Raw genomic sequence first — 11,543 nt, forward strand, 5'->3', positions numbered from 1 at the left:
AGTGCTTCCTTTTCTTCCTACAAGATATTTTAAGCCTTTTGCTACAAAATTATGATTCAGGTAGCTCCCCAGGAGCAATGTCTATGCTCCCGTATTCCCCAGGCACAGACAATCCTTTTACCGTTTCACATGGGAGACTCTTGAGCTCCATCTTCTGGAAAATCTGGGACAAACTTGGTTTTCCGAGCTGGTTCCCGGGAAAGCTGGGCGGGTTTGGGGCAGTGGCCAGCGGAACGTGGCAGAGCACCGCAGGGCAGATGTGCCTGGGCTGCCACCCAAGGCAACCCCCCCGCCTTGCACCCCCTTTTCCCACGTTCTCGAAGGAGAACCAAAGCTTCTTGCAAGGCATTTGGAAAATACAGGTAGAGCTCCAAGGCAGGTACCGCCCAACAGATCACTTGGGCAAAGAGCCCTTGTGATTATTTTGATACCGACAGTGGCATCACAGGTGGGTGGAAGCGGCCTTGCAGACCCATTGCTCTGAGTTTGAACATCAGCACGAGCAGGTTTCCCCAAGCCAAATGCGAGCACACATAAATATCTTTAACTGCGTTTTTCAGCCTGTTGGATGTTTTCTGTGCTTTGGCTTCATTGATGTGTAGGTGATTTAAGTATGCCTGGCCAGCACTGACAGGCTGTTTCTCTTTATTACAGGAGAGGCTGAAACAACACCTCAGATTATTCTCTTACCTTGATCTCCCTTACTCAGCAACCCGACTTCTTGTGCTGATTTCAAAACCGCACCATCAATTGTAAAAGCCTCATTTTGTTTCTTGCTGGACCACTTCTCGCAGGCCAGAGTGAATGCAGCCTCCCTCCACCCCTGCCCTGAAATACCACCCAGCTGAGCAATGCAGGCTGAAACGCTGGCACTTGCTTTGCCAGGCTCCACCATGAGAAGCCCTGGTTGCCACAGCCTGCTCTCTCAGGAACCACAGCACCAGCAACCCTAAGCCAAAGGGAAGGAGGGGGAAAATGATCTCCAGGGAATCTTGAAGGTTCTTAGGTGCCAGTTGGTTCCTAAAAATGGTTTTGGTGATTGTATCCCATAGAGGGACATTGAAGCAGGACTGCCCTCCTCACATATGCGAGGGCCAGCACACACCGAGGTACAGAGTCAGCCCCCAGGGATTCTCAGGCATTTGAGCATTCTTGCTTCATGGCACTGTGTATTCAGGGGTCCCTTGCCCCATGTGCACTCCACAGGGCCACAGCTGAAGTACTGCATGGGAGCACAGCAGCAGCAGTGTGGGCAGCGCTGGGCCTGACGGGGAGCAAGAAGAACCAGGAGATTTGCAGAAAACTTCTTGTGGTGGAGACAGCAATACACTCAAGCCTTCCCTTGGGACATGCTTGGAGAAATGCATTTTCATGACTATAGTAGTATCCAGAAGCACCAAAACCTGGAACAGGCACATCAGAAAGAGATTATTACTGCCCAGAAAAGTTTAATATCTTAGTAAAAGAGGAAAGTTGGATATAATATGGGCAACCCTAAGTGGATGAAGCCAACTTCAAAGGTACATTGGGGTCCCAAGGCTGCCTGGGACCTTGTCCAGTGAAGTGTTGCAAATCTCCAGGGTTGGAGAGGCCACATCCTGCTTGGGCCCCAGTTCCAGCACATGGCCCTCTCACTGAGACATCTGTTTCCATGTTTTCCCCATGTGTGGGTGGAAATTCCCCTGCTGTAGCTTGTGACTGTTACCTCTGGTCCTGTCACCATACATCTCTGAGAAGTCTGTCTCTGTCTTCTCCACAGACCACTATTAATTTGTTACTGAATTTCAGAAAGCACTCTTCATTCAGAGGAAAGGAGTATAGAAGTTGTAGTAGCTAGGATAACAATTGCGCTGTCAACTTGAAAAAATTTGTTTTCTTTGTCTAATTCTGAAAAAAAAAAAAAAAAAAACCAAAGCAGTGCTTTCACTGCCTGAATGTCAACAAGAATAAAATTTAGGCTTACCATCATCCTCAGATTATTTCAGTGCTTTCACTCTCAATGACACCATTACAATATTATCTTGAAAATAACTCCACTTCCACTCACCAACCTGGGGGGACTAAAGCTCTGCCGAAACAGTGCCAGCACTTGATCTGGGACTGGAAAACCCTCTTGCATTGCCGTGACTTGAACACTTCCAATTTTTAGCAGGCTGAGTTGCAGGAGAAATCAGGGTGTGAATGAGAACCGCTGGTTAGAATGCTTTTAATTTAGAATAGGTGCCCACTGTATTTATATCAGGGATGTTATTCCGATTTAGTGTGATCAAGAAGGCTAAAATTAAGGGAGGCTATTATGAAAAGAGTTCATCGATTGCACGTGTGCAAAAATTGTGTACTGAACAAGTGCTGGCTGCATTCAAAGATTTAACCTGTGTGGACAAATAATCTCTGCATTGCAAACAAACACCACAAGATTTTCCTTTCAAAGATGGGAAGGAAAAGCAAATAAGGGAAGCGGTCTTTACAAATACCATCATACTTTGAGGTTATTGCCAGGAAGCTATTGAAAGCTCTAGGTCCTCACAAGACAGAAAAAATTGAGTTCATCTGAGAACTGAGTCACCAAACACATTCTCTCTTTTCGGTTAACAAGATACAAGGAGTAGATTTTCCTTCCTTTCTATTTTTGACAACTTTCCCCCAAATTAGGAGCAGCCAAGCTGATCAAGATTCATGCAAACTTGTCTTGGTCCCCCAAGGCATTCCTCTAATGCTCCCCTTCCCACAGGACAAGCTGCGAGCAGGGCATGCCCGGGCAGGGGTGCACGGCTCGGCGCTGGAGAAGAAGTGGTGCGTCCTTTCTAGAATAATGGGTCTCGTGTCCTGTTTTGCTCTGTTTTGTCTTTCAGACTCTCAGTGTTGGCTAAGTATATGTGTGTAGCCCCGGCATAGGATATGACCTGTAAGCACAGCCGTGCTGTAGATGTTATTAATAAAATGTTCTTATTTTCCCAGCACTCTCAGGACTATGGGGTAAGTGAAGGCCTGGACAAAATATTGCTTAAAGGAAAGGATGTGAGTATTCTTCCCCTTTCCGTAAAATACCCACCAGAAGGTGCAGTCCTCGGCCCTACATGCGGCTGCATAGCAAGATTAGACTCCTTCATTAAAATAATAGCAGGCACCCAAGTAAAATAGAAGGTTTCTTTTTCCTTCTCAAAGGCACACTGTTGCTCAAGAGCTTGGGGAATGCCGACAGATGAGAGGTGTCTGGGAGTAACGCTGAGGAGGGCGGCCGGCGGCGGGTGAAAGGGAGAGGAAGAAAAGCACTGCGGCCCTGGGGTGAGGTGGGACAGCCCCAGAAGCAGCCAGGCCCCGGGGGGAGCAATGGGGCCAGGGGCTGGCAAACCTGCGAAGAGGGGGATTGTCCTCTGCGGCCTGCCCTGAGGGAGCCGTGGCTCCCCTTGTTCCCTACCTGCCGTGGGACAGCCTCAGGCAGAGGGAGGGCTGGGGTGGGCCTGCTCACAGCTCCTCCGAGGGGTCACCTTTCTCCTGCAGTAACATGGGGTTCTATAATGAAAACTGGAGCTCTCACCACTCCTTGTTGTCTTTCCCCCGCCAGCCATAGTCTGCAAAGTAATTCGGGCCCTGCCCGCTCTCCCTGAGCAGAGGCCAAGAGGAAAGCCGTAGATGAGAGCGCTGCCAGCATTGTCCTTTCCACAACATTTTCCTCTCTCCCGCTAAAAATGCGGTGCCTGCTGAGGGTTCAGGCACTGTCACCGCATGCTTCTCTCCTCCCCACGCTTCACATAGCATTTCAGATGTGTCAGGCGGGAAATGTGCTGTTTGCTGTGGTAAAGCAGCCAGGAATACAGATTTTTCTAGACCTTTGAGGTGGTTTTAATTCATTTCCATTACCTGGGAAGCCCTCCCACAGCAGAGGCAGGATTGCTTCCCTTGCGGACACGGAGGTTTTCTGCCTGTGTGGCCTGGCACACTTAAATGCAAGCACTTTGGCAAGGAAAAGGTGAAGAACACGTTTTCTTTTCCCCACAGCCTGAATCCACCAGTCATTGCTTTTTCAGAAGCAAATAGACCCAAAGGAAGAGAGATTTTTAAAACTTAAAAAGTTGGAAAGAAAGGCTCCTTGCCTTTTCAGTTCTGGTGCACAGAAGTGTTCCCAATGGTGATGAACAGGGTCCACAGGAGGTTTCAGCCAGCAGCTTAGGTAAAATACCTCTGCCCAAATCTTAGCTGGTGTAAACCACTCCTACTTAACCTAGAACCAGGTCTGGAGGGTTAAAAGCAATGAAAAAACCCCGTCTAGGCAGGGGTGAATTATTTCTTATAAGGAAGACTATAAACATATATTGCTCCCCCCCCCCCCCCCCTTTTTTTCAAGAATAAGTTTAAGAAAAAAGTGAAAAAATGGCAAAGTAAAAGCAACCTCCTTTTTGCATCATTTGCAGCTTGGCTGGCCTGGAAGGTGCCCTGGGAATTGCACTGCAGCGGTGATCCCATCTCCTAATACGTGGGTGTGTTTCAGCAATTCCTCCATGTGCAAGTTGTTGTTAAGTCTTCCTGGCTTTAGAGCACTGTTTCTAAAAGGCAGTCTTTTGCCTTCTCGTCTCTTTCAATGTTTGTCTTTGTCTGCTTTAGCTATATAATTCTTCTCCTTTCTGCTTTGCTAGTTTTTGTGGTAAATTAAAGTAGCGTGCATGCTTGCCATTATATATATCATTTCAAACATAGAAATTTTCAATCAATTTTGTATATAATTGCTTTTGAAAAGCAGCATGCCTTGCTTGAAATCCCATTTCTGTGACATTCAGAAGCAACACCAGCAGTTTCGGCTACAATCCTTTTAATTACTTTTTGCTTTGATTAAGACAAATTATTTCCCAGAGTTACGTGTTTGCACAAAAATACGAAATACAGAAAGATCCTATATCAACAAAATGACACTGGTTTTGCAAATTACCCTGACTGCAAATATTTATCACTTGAACATCTGTCAGAGCTGTACTTCCTAGAAACATTTATACTAAATTTTTGCTTAATGCAGATGGAAGGAAAGGTGAGGAAGGGAGCTTAGAGGCAAAATTATACAGCATAAGAAATACAATATAATCAAGTGTCTCAGGTACATGGATATTAATTTTGGCTGCTGCTCTTTCCTAAATAATGCTCAAAGCTTCCTGTATTTTTTTAAGTTTCCTTCCTCTGTTGCCTCAATTCAAGAGGTTCAAGTGGAAAGGGACGCTGATAAATTTATTAACATAATTTCAAATAGAGCTAAAAATCGATTTTTTTTTTTTCCAGCGGAGCCCAGATAACAGCCAAACCCAATATTACTTTTTATATGAAAACTTCCACATCTTATCAAAACTCAAGAAGGCATGTGTGGACCTGGGAAGCGGTTGTTGAAGGAGCCAGTCTGTATCTGCTCCATCCCAAACGATCCAGCTGTTATCCAGCTGACATCGCTCTCTTGTGCAAATTTTAACTTCGGTCTCTATGGTCAAAATAACAAATGGCTAATGAGCTCTCATCCCATGTTGGAAACATAATGTGCTCTCAACAAGCACCTTTGAAAACAAGGCATTAGCCAAATGTTTAGTCACTGAGGATAGGATTGTCCTCATTGAATAAAATACTCAAAAAGCCTTCAGGATGTTCCCAACTCCGTAAGCTACAGCTTGAGATGCTCTTCTGGCTGTTGAGGGGCAGAGTATGTCAGCACCATATGCCAGGTCTTTCAAGACAAAGGTTTAATAGGCTTAAGGAGATTTCTAGGTTTGCTATAATAAGAACCTGAAAATGGCCCTCCTGGGTCAGACCCGAGATAGTCCAGTATGTCACCTCTGGCAGTGGCCTGCAGCAGATGACTAGGGAAGAGCATAAGACCCAGGTGACAGTATGCGGTCTCTCCCAGTCTCCGAGCTCAGCCCCTGAATTAGAGGTGTTTTCTTTGCATTTAACAGATCTCAACGGTTTTTTCTGTGATTTTTCTTCTGTGATTTTCCTTCTTCAAAATCCTATAGACATTTGGCATTGTCAGCTCTCTCTCTGCCATACCTGCTCTAGTGACAGGTTTGTAATGCACAGCCTGTGCTGCCTGGGCTGGTTTGGGTATTTCTGAGAGGGTACGGAGACAAACCAGCCTGCTGCTGTGGGAATAGCTTCTGAACAGTCACCTGCAGGATGTTTCTGAGCATCGGAAAGGCAGATTGGTGTAGCAAAATCACCGCCAACCGGGTGCAAATGCACTAGAAAATACATCCTAGGAAGAATAACTCGTATATTTGTTCAGAAGCTAAAGGCATTTCCCAAGCTTCCTTGTAGACCCAGCGTATTCTCCACAGCTTTGAAATCTGCTACATTTATGGAATCTTTTATTTTTCCTTGTATTTTACTATTGCGACCCTTCATTGACCAAAACAGAGAATCTGCAGATTCCCTGCTCAGGTGCACTTGGCTGAGTACTAAACTGCAGGAGCTGTAGTAGCAGTATCCAAAGCTGGCAGCTCCTTGGAGAAGGAAAGTTGTCCAAAGCACCCTGATGCTTGTGGTATCAGGTTTGCTGTCAGTCTGGGCAGTGTAAAGGTACTGTGCTAAGGACAGCCAAGGGTTTACACAAAATTTTGAAAAGCGGTCAGTAATGTTGACTGTCCCAAAAGGCCTGAGTTTCTGGAAGAAGATGCTCAGCACTTTTTAAAAAATCGTATTTATTTCAGGCTGGGTCCCTGAGAGCATGAGTAGGTCTTGGCAGTTCAATTTTGCAAGTGAGGGTTTTTTGGATGCCAGCTCGGCATTGTGCTGAACATAAAAAATAGCATTATGCACTAGTCATGGAAAAAACTTGCCTTTTAGGGTTTTCTCCCACTTTATTTATTTATGGGGGGGGATGTACTAGACCTGCAGATTCTGTATGGCCAGAAAACTTTCATTCTTTTGTTATTTAACTTTCTGACTTTTCTCCAAACTTAACACCTTGCTATATCCATCTCCACTCACAATTGTTTGTTGTTAAAAAAAAAGTTACTGATCAATTTGCTTTGAACCTGCTCCTTCTTTTTTTCTTTTTAATATCACTACCTTTCATTTTTTGCGTGCTTGCAGATTCTGCAGCATAAGATGTCCTCCTGTTGTCCTTGTTTCTGATGTTAAAAACCTGCTCCATCCCTTTGCAAGCCACTTTCTTCTATCAGCCTGCAAACAACAAAAGAGGCTTTAAAGACAAAAGGAAGAGGAAGCCAGACTTGCTTTTTAATAGTCTGGGGACTGGACACTCTCCCCTAGAACAGGGGAGTTTGACTGCAAAAGCCTAGAGATGATTAATTAAGCTCACACATGTAATGTCTTGTTCCCACAGGACAGCTCCAGGTGGACTTTCAGCACCGGTCTGTTGCTAAAAAGATATATATAAAAACCAACCAACCAACCAAACATGATCTGGAATCAATATGATATTATTCTTCCCTTTTCTTGCTTTCCACTTTGCTGCTTTCAGCCTGACAATACCGTAACCTTCGGAGCCACCTCTGCAGAGATCCTGCTCCCTCCGGAGCAGCAGTGGATGCTTTGCAGCCGTTTGCTTCTTCCTTAAGGTCAGATAACAGAAGTCTCCCATCTAAATATTTGTATCTTCTGGTTTATGCTTTTTCTGGCTGAACATGGAATCGGCAGAATCTTGTGCATTAAAAAATGGTACGGATTTATACCGGAGATTTTAATTTTGAATGCTCCTTTTTTCTCAGCATACTACAGCTCAATTAGTTTTCAACAGCCTTCCTAGAATTTCCTCTTTTTAGAGGGGTGCTGATGCCCCCATGTTCGTATTAACTCCTTCAACCTTAGCACTTCTTTCTTCACAAATGTGCTTTCTTAGAAAGCTGGGGTTTTGCTTGACATATGATGTACTTTAACATATCAAAGCAAATATTCAAAGCAATTTTCTAAAAAAAAGGACCCAAAACCCCCTACACAACAATTTACCACACTGTTTAGGAATATTGCAATTCTGTGACAATAAAACTGCAGCCTTTTTTTCACCTGGAGAACTAGGCTAGGCCACTGAAAATAAACATGTATTTGTGGAAAGTATTGTTCTAAACAGATCAAAGCAGCAGTATTTATTCAGTATTTGTATACAGAGGAAATTGAAGGTGCAGGATGATACAATCATGCTGCAGTCTTCATTTCCTGCATAAAAATAAACGGCGTACTACAGATTAGAGAGATCAGACAACATTTAATAGATTCCCAATTCAAGAGGTGTAATGATCAAGATAAGCTGATATGATGCCCTGAAGCGTAAGATTGTGAACGATTTAAGGTCAGAATAATGTTATGATAGGTCGCTCGTGGGCTTGTTGTCAGATGGTATGTTCTGGCCGTGGAGATTTGAGTTACCCGAGCCAACTTTATTACTACTGTAATAAAAATGAGTAAGAGTCGGTTATGTCTCTCATTCACTGACTTAATGTCAAAGCTGATGCTATCTGGTGGTGGATGTCTTACTGTAAAAGAGCTGGTGACCTATATTTTCTAGTTGTTAGTTGTTTGCAAAACAGTAATTGAAGGTGGAATTGATTCTTCCACATTGGTCAGCAAAATGCTGACCAAAAAAGGGCTTGAAGAGGAGACGTTTTCCTCAGGTCAAAGGAAGAGCTCATCTTTCGGGATACAGTAACTCTGGGGCTACCCATGCAGGTTTCCCAAATATGCCCTCTTTTTTCTTCTGGATACTTTGTCCAAGCAGAATTTGGGCACCTCCACCATCGGTCTGTTTTTTCTGGACCAGTGACCTCCTCCCTAGAGCTACCGCGCAGTAATTCAAACCAGGCACTGTCCCTAGGCGATAGAAATGGGTGTGATGCTTCCATGAAACATCACAGAGATTTACTGTGCCTGTGCCTGCAGGACGCATTAAGCCTCAGGCTTGCAGCCAGGGTTGCACTTCTGCTCCACGCAGAAACCGTGCCCACGGAGCACAGGCAGTGGCTCTGGTACTCCTGGGAACAACAGGCTGGTTGCTCCCCCAGGCACACGTTGTGCTTTGAGGGATGCCGGGTCGGAAGGTGGCAGCCCGAGGCCATCAAGCAGTTTCCGCCACCCTGTTAGTACTGTGGATGCAGTGTGAGGAAATGGGACTCCAGCTGCAAAAGCATGACAACTCTTTCTTATATTTCTCCTGCAAAAATATATCTAATACACTTACAGGTACTGATACCGAAGGAGATTCTGTTCTTAAGATGGTGAAAAATGCAAACAAGAAGACAAGTTTTGTTACAAGCAGACCCATTTCTATTCATTGTACCAAGGTTTGGGATCAGATGTGCAACATCTTTAGGTGCCTAAAGATGCAGGAGGCTGTTGTTGAAAGCAATAGGAACCAACATCAAGGTGAGCTGAAATTGTGATTAGAATGGGCACAGCTACATTGGCAAGCTCCTAAAAAATGGAAAAGATGGATAAACCTGGCCCTCACACCACAAACACCACCACAGTGAGCAGTAGGGGTTGTGATGGCTCAGACAGATTTTGGCACAGTGCTTGAAGTGGGTGAGCTTTGCCTAAATAGCATTTGCCCCTTCCTAAGAACGGTTTTAGCTGCATACTGCAGGGAAAAAAAGATCTCCTGGTATAGCCAAAACGTGGAGTTGTACTACATTTCCAGGGCTTTTTAAGATGCTATAATAAAATCAGCTCTTGGTATAATGTAAAGAAAGGTTCTGTGATAAATCAATACAGAAAAACAGCCTTTCTGGTTTTTGGGAGCTCTGCATGTTTTGGAGCATCGCACATCGTCAGAGCTGGCTATTTGCCTCGCATGTTTGCTAAAAGCGCAGTTGTGGGGGATCTGTGCTCAGCCTGCTTCATGCCCTCTGTTAGCAGAGGCTTTTTCAGCTGGGGGGGGCAAAACCTGACCTGCCACACATTGCCAGAGGGCAGCCAGAGAGCACAGCTCTGCGGATGTGCTCTGGTGACACTGCGGATGAGCTGTAGAGAGGAGCCAGTGAGGAGGGGTGGCAGGTACAGGGCTTGGCGCTCCCACTGCTCCCGGGTCTGGGCTGCAAAGAGGGCTGAGGAAGGCAGCGGGGTGATGAGTGCGGTGGGGCTGAGCGGCCCTGCCCTGCCCTCAGCTGTGGCGTTGTGTCTGTCCATGCTGTGCTTAGCATCACCTCTGAATGCTGGCATCTGAGATACAGCATACAGCTCTGTCCTGAAGCCACGGCAGGTCTCCCATGGGCCCCCCATTTCTCTTTTGCCTCCTTAATACACTATGAGAAACAGTTAGCTTTATGAAAAAAAAGTAAGTAAGTGATCCTCAGACTTGGATGCCCTCTTTTTCCTGATAGTTAGCTTTCAGTAGTTTAACAGAGCTGTTACTGTAATGCATTTGTGGCTTGCCGAGGGCTGTGAACATCACGTACAAGGAGCTTCCTAAAAGCTTGCACTTATTTTTCAGAGCTGATAGTTCCTTTCTTGTGAAGATATCCTCATATATAACTCTGCCCTGGTAGGTTACCCCTGCCCTCTCTGTGTTTACAGCACAGCAGGGCAAATAGCAAGTGCTGGGAAGTGGGGCAGAGCGCCTTAAGAGCTAAAAGTAATGCTTTTGGATTACAGCTGGGGTTGCAACTTTGCTGTCCACTGCCTCAGATATTTACAATTACTTTTAGCAAGGCTTTAGCAGCTGTTTCACTGATTACCTAGACAATTAATTTACTTCTAAGTCCATACATAGGACAACCTAACAACTGTGAGGAGCTTGGTGTGCGAAGTGACTTCCACTTCCCTGGTCCCCTAGAAAACCAGCACTTTCACAGACACTAAAAAGAGCAGAAATTAAGAGCAAGCTTATTTCAGGTTTGTGGTCGCTAGCACAATGCCAGCAGAAGTGTGGTCAAGGTCTCTGAATGTACATGCCAAACTCTCGTGCAGAAAGCTGCTGTCTCTGGTATCTGCAGGTCTCCACAACCTTCTCCGCAAGCTGCACAAGCTTGCACGCAATGCAAACAACAGTTGCAACGGTTGTTCCCATCTCTGTACATGCCTTGTGAAGGCAAAAGACCCTGTAAACAGTGTCACCTGCAGTAACAATGACAGGGCTTGCTTCTGCTGTAGGAAAGATGGATTAATTTGACCTGGTCACAATAAAAATGTAGGATAAACTGGGTAAACACAATGTCAGTGTACTAGGATTTAAATGCCACCACCAGTAAAATGAGAGAGAGCAGGAAGCAATAAATCTCAGCAGTACTAAACTGATTATATTATTATATTGCTCAACCGTTGTGGCATTAATCAGATCGTTTTGCACATACACAATGTATGCAATACAGCTGAGCTGGTGTCAGTATAAGAAGTTTTATCTTTTTACTCCCATTCCTATGCGCTTTTAAATTCATACTAGAGATGACGCATAAACAGAAATTTATTTCTTCTTTCCATTGAAAAGAACCCTCCCTAAAACTTCATCTTCCAGCATTGCTGTCACCTCCCACACATTCCACCTATTTTAAAGATTCACTATGAAAAAAACCACACACTCACTTTCAAAGTAAGCCAACTTTTAATTTATTTCGGGGAAA

Source organism: Aptenodytes forsteri, unplaced genomic scaffold, assembly GCF_000699145.1.
Source record: "Aptenodytes forsteri isolate BGI_AS27 unplaced genomic scaffold, ASM69914v1 Scaffold217, whole genome shotgun sequence".
Classification (NCBI taxonomy): domain Eukaryota; kingdom Metazoa; phylum Chordata; class Aves; order Sphenisciformes; family Spheniscidae; genus Aptenodytes; species Aptenodytes forsteri.